Below are 6,200 nucleotides of genomic sequence, written 5' to 3'. Positions count from 1 at the left end.
ACCTTTTTGATTGTTAAAAAATTCTTTTTGATGAAACATTTTAACTAGAGATGGCAGGTTTTGTGTTTATTTTACATCCTTATTAAAAAAAAAATGACAACTCCAAGTTGGTTCAACATCCACTTATTCCACTGTTTTAAGACACCCACATATCTAAGAAATACTGATATAGTCCATAGCTTACATTTTGTAGAAAAGGAAACCAAGAATGATAGATATTAAGTGATTTATTCTTGCAAAGCCCCAGAGGTCAGTGGAAAAAAAGATCTGGAATTATTGGAGCCTTTGATCACCAGGAGCACGTGATTTAGTCTTTCGAAAAGTCTTTGATCTCCAGTAGTGGATGCTTTAATTCCTCTAAAATTTTGTCTACTACAAAGGAAGTTAACAAATGTATAAGAAACCTGTTTTAGTTTTAGTCTTTTCAAATTATTGATTTCAAGAAAATAGTTGACAGGGATGCCACCTAGGAGCTCAAAACATTTACAGAACTGAAATTAAAGAATATTTAGTATACATTTATACACACACCCTCCTGATTCGATAACTTTTACTTTGCACATATTTTTATAATTTTTTAAAAAGTTTATTGATTTATTTTGAGAGAGAGAGAGGGCAGGGGTGGGGCAAAGAGAGAGGGAGAGAGAAAGAATCCCAAGCAGGTTCTGCGCTGTCAGCACAGAGCCTGACGTGGGGCTTGAACCCACGAACAGTGAGATCATGACCTGAGCCGAAACCAAGATTCAGGCATTTGACCAACTGAGCTATCCTGGTGCCCCTGAACACATTTTTAAATTCATCTTGACTGATGACTATAATGAGACTATATTTGAAGTACTATATCCAGAGGAGAGACAGAAACTTACTGGTGTTTTCATTAGATGTGTTGAAATTGTGTGCAAGCTCATAGAACTAAGGAGAGAGATATTGTGAAAATATGGACACAAGGAAATTACATTAAAGGCCTGTGTAAAGATCTGAAAGAGAACTATGAGATGTGTGGATTTACTCTTTTTGTATGCAAACAGTCGGAAGCAGGAGAGAAAGAAAAGGGTGGATGCTGCATGGTGGCCAGCATTCTTGGGCACAATAATCTCTTAAATATATATTTTAAATGAGAACAGTCTTTTATATTTACCTACAAGTTAATGATTTCCAGTTCTCTTCACTTCTTTGTGCAGAAGTACACAAGTCCCTTAGCCTGAACACCTTTAACATTTGTCGTGAAGGTCTGCTGAAAACGAATTTTCTCAGCTCTTGATATTCTGAAAATGTCTCTTAAATTTTTTTTTCCTTCTCAGTTTGAGGGATATTTTCACAAGATAGAATCTAGGTTGACAGTTGTTTTTTCTTCCTTCAGCAACTTTAAAGATGTTGTATTTTTGTTTTCTGGCCTCCATTATTCCTGTTAAGAAGTCACTGCTAATTCGTTTAAGAGTTCTTACATCCTAATGTAAGACTGTGACCACTTTTCAGATTTCTTCTTTATCTCTGGTTTTTAAAGACTTGATTAAGATATGAAAGGTGTTCATTTTACTTGGGATTCGTTGAGCCTTTTGGATTTGTGGGTTTATAATTTTTGTCAAAATTGGAAACTTTTAGGTACTAGCTCTCCATTTTTTGTTTCCCTTTCTCACAACTTCAGAGACTCAAATTACAGGTATGTCTGACCTCTTGATATTGTCCCATTAGTCACTTAGGAAATATTCAGTTTTTTGCCTCTTTTCTCTCTGTTTCACAGATATTTTTCATCGCTATGTCTTCACAACAATTTTCGCCGATCTTTTTTGCCACAATGCCTTATTTGTTGTTAAGCTTATCCAATAATGTTAATTCAGCTCCAGAGATTTGATTTTTTATAATTTGAATATTTTACCTTCATTATGTTTTTTAATGTTCTTGAACATATTTTAAATACCTATATTGAAGTTTATTTCTGAAAATTCATCTCTGTGATCTGGGTCTGCTTTTATATTTGTTTTCTCCCTGATGACAGCACAGTTTCTCAATCCATCAGATGTCCAATAATTATTTATTGGATGCTGGGTATTTGAATTTTATGATGTTAAATATCAGAATTTTGTTGGTCTTCATTAATGATGATGAGTTAACATTGATCAGCAGTTATTTAAGTATCAGCTTTGTCTTTAAAGACTTTTATTTAAAAGCTTGATATTATGGGTGCATATTAGCCTTAATTACTGAGGTATGATGACACCTAAATTTATAATGAATTCCCAGGGTGTTCATTAAAGCTTTCCTATTTTGGATGTTAAGAAATTGAATGTCCCTCAGCTCTGCATGAGCTCTGAAAATTATTAACTTATATCTTATGGTAAGTATTCTTTGCCAATACTCATGGAGTTTTATCCTGCATGTGAGCTGCTTGGTAATAAGCCAGACTCAAAGGTAACCTTGCACAAATTTCTTATACTCTTTCTAATACTTTGTCTTGCAAATTTCTGCCCCCCTTACTCTTGCTATTTCCTCAACTTAAAATCGTATTTTTTTTTTCTGTTTAAGGAATACCCCTGTAAACTTCTCAGTTTCTAAATGAGACTGATATTTCTTCCCCACACTACAGTCTTTTAAGAAAGTGATTGATGTTGTATGGTTCATTTCATTGTCTCTCATATGTTAAGGATCTCAGATTCCTCAGTGTCTAGAAACAGTTATATTACATTTATTTTTTCAGTTTTCAAGTTTTTTTGGCAAAAGGTAACGTGTTTATTAATTAATCATGGCCATGGCCATCATGATCATGGCCAATTAGTCACGATCCTGGCCATCTTTTACCTGACAGATATATGTCCAATTACCTTACTGAATTCTATTATTGCTCATAGAATTAACTCATAGATTTTTTTCCAATTAGTTTTCTTAAATTTATCAATAAATAGATTCTGTATAAATATTAGTACTTTCAACAAACCCTTGTAAAATTGCTATACTCTAATTTATTTTCCAGTCTAATATGATTGGTTTATAACTTCAGTGTAGTAAGTTGATAGTTGGAATCCTCACCTTCTTTTCCATTGCATTAGGAAAAATTAAGGCCCATTAAAATTAGGCTGGGTTTCATACTTATCTTTTGTGAACTTACACAATTTATACAGTTATGTTCCTTATTCTCCTTATTATAACTTTGTATGGAATTTGAATTTGATATATTTCTGTTGTTTATTTTCTTTTGATACATTTTTGTTGTGAAATTAGTTTTCTTGTGCTTTTAGAAAGGACCAGGTTTCAAGGAAGCTTTTCTATTTTTATTAAATTTCAGTAATCAGAGTGGAGGTAGTGTTTATATTATTCTGAGAATAATTTAAGAAATGAGTAATTAGTGGATGTTCTAATTTATCATTCCCTGTGCCAATGAGAAACTGAATTCTTAGGGTGAAATAAGGGACACATAGATGCAATAGGAAACAGTTTAATAAAATCTCCTTAGTCTTGAAATTTGATTGCAAGAATCAGTATCAACTTTGCAAGTTGATACTTGATTGGTCACAGTTTCTAGTCTTTTATATTGGACACAGGATATATATTTTTCCTACCTGTAAATATTTCCTACCTCTTTCCACTATAAAGACCTATACATAATTACTAATGCATTAGCATTAAGACCCAGATTGTGGTCTTGGAATGTCACCCCTTACTAAAAGCAGCTTAGGTTTAGTGGAGATATTGCTGATGTCTGAGACAGGAAATGAACATGCTGAGCCGGTCAATCTTGTCATGTCAGTTAGCAAGTAACTATCAAAGACAAATAGAATAGATATAAAAGATATTCAAGGGCTGACACTGCAAGTCTTCCACTAAACAAAATGAAACCGTTTGAATTTGAAGAATTTTAATAATTAGAATGGATTGAACACATCAAACTTATTTATATCTGTGGGGTACATAATATTATTTAAAAATAATGGTCTACCTTCAGAAGATTATAGAAATTAACTTATTATCATGGAAACTTGCTAATAAAAGGAATAATAAAGAATTAAGAAGTTTTCGTGCTCACTTTGGCAGCATATATACTAAAATTGGAACGATACAGGAAAGATTAGCATGGCCCCCGCGCGAGGATAACACGCAAATTCGTGAAGTGTTCCAGATTTTTATGGAACAGAATAGAGAACCCAGAAATGGACACACAAATGTATGGCCAACCAATCTTTGACAAAGCAGGAAAGAATATCCAATGGAATAAAGACAGTCTCTTCAGCAAGTGGTGCTGGGAAAACTGGACAGCGACATGCAGAACAATGAACCTGGACCACTTTCTTACACCATACACAAAAATAAACTCAAAATGGATGAAAGACCTAAATGTAAGACAGGAAACCATCAAAATCCTTGAGGAGAAAACAAGCAAAAATCTCTTTGACTTTGGCCACAGCAACTTCTTACTCAACATGTCTCCAGAGGCAAGGGAAACAAAAACAAAAATGAACTATTGGGACCTCATCAAAATTAAAACCTTCTGCATGGTGAAGGAAACAATCAGAAAACTAAAAGGCAACTGATGGAATGGGAGAAGATATGTGCAAACGACGTGTCAGTTAAAGGGTTAGTATCCAAGATCTATGAAGAACTTATCAAACTCAACACCCAAAAAAAACAAATAATCCAGTGAAGAAATGGGCAAAAGACATGAATAGACACTTCTACAAAGAAGACATTCAGATGACCAACCCACACATGAAAAATGCTCAACATCATTCATCATCAGAGAAATACAAATCAAAACCACAGTGAGATATCACCTCACACCTGTCAGAATGGCTAACATTAACAACTCAGGCAACAACAGATGCTGGCAAGGATGTGGAGAAAGATCTCTTTTGCACTGCTGGTGGGAATGCAAACTGGTGCAGCCACTCTGGAAAACAGTATGTAGTTTCTTCAAAGAATTAAAAATAGAACTACTCTATGACCCAGCAATTACACTACTAGGTATTTCTCTAAGGCACTGGGTATGCTGTTTTGAAGAGGCACATGCACCCCAATGTTTATAGCAGCACTATCAACAATAGCCAAAGTATGGAAAGAGCCCAAATGTCCACCGATGGATAAATGGATAAAGAAGATGTGGTGTATAAATAAAATGGAGTATTACTCAGTGATCAAAAAGAATGAAATCTTGCCATTTGCAACTATGTGGATGGAGCTAGAGGGTATTATGCTAAGTGAAATTAGTCAGTCAGAGAAAGACAAACATCATATGACTTCATTCATATGAGGACTTTAAGAGACAAAACAGATGAACATAAGGGAAGGGAAGCAAAAATAATATAAAAACAGGGAAGGGGACAAAAACATAAGAGACGTAAATATGGAGAACAAATTGAGGGTTACTGGAGGGGTTGTGGGAGGGGGCCTGGGGTAAATGGGTAAGGGGCACTAAGGAATCTACTCCCGAAATCATTGTTGCACTATACGCTAACTAACTTGGATGTAAATTTAAAAAATAAATTAAATAAAAATTTTAAAATAAGAATTAAGCTGTTTTCCTGCCTTTCCTATTAATTCTGCGATGAGTAATCAAACAGTAGATAAGAGGAAGTATTTCTTTTAAAATTATTCTAACCAACAAAGAAAAGTGAAATAATAGCATCAAAATTTCAACTTTTTAAACAAACAAATATTTAGATATAGGCATTAAGCGACAATGGTTGCTAAGGTCACAAAAGGAGACAAACATTATAGGTTTCCTATAGCCTTGCCATATCCCACTTACAGTTTTCCAAAGAGATCAGATCAGAGTTTGATCCAGTCTCTGGACCCAGTTGCTAGTTAGCAGGAATGAGAGAAGACAGAGGAACATGTTGAACTGCACCATGAATGTGCAATCAGTGAGATCCAGACTGGGGGAAACTATATAGTTCACTTCTTCAAGGAAAAGGTGATTGAAATAAGAGGGAATTAGAATTTTATCTGTGGACCGACTGAAAAATATTAATCTATAAACCAAATATGTATTTTCAAATAAAGAACTAATTGCTTCATTAGTTCGACCTGGAAGTCTATTTGATTTTTATCTAGAAAACACCCATGTTCTACTACTAATCACGTGGTCAAAATTGACATATGATTTTACTAGCCATTTTAAGAGTAACTACATAAACACCTGGGGTGAGGAAATTCTATAAGAACTTACATATCAGAAAATAAATCAAGTCTCCCTTTCCATAATTACCCCC

General features: G+C 34.2%; 1 non-coding gene across 1 annotated transcript; it reads left to right on the top strand.

The window, feature by feature from the left end:
- The first annotated feature begins 4,010 nt into the window (after window positions 1-4,010).
- LOC112864853 (U6 spliceosomal RNA) lies at window positions 4,011-4,117 on the top strand. The gene has a single exon (XR_003224012.1). It is a non-coding gene; the product is annotated as a U6 spliceosomal RNA (small nuclear RNA).
- The last annotated feature ends 2,083 nt before the right edge of the window (window positions 4,118-6,200 follow it).

Source organism: Puma concolor, chromosome E4, assembly GCF_028749965.1.
Source record: "Puma concolor isolate L17-30 chromosome E4, mPumCon1.1.hap2, whole genome shotgun sequence".
NCBI lineage: Eukaryota > Metazoa > Chordata > Mammalia > Carnivora > Felidae > Puma > Puma concolor.
Note: the sequence above shows the minus strand (reverse complement) of the source record. Positions and strands in the feature narration are given on the sequence as shown.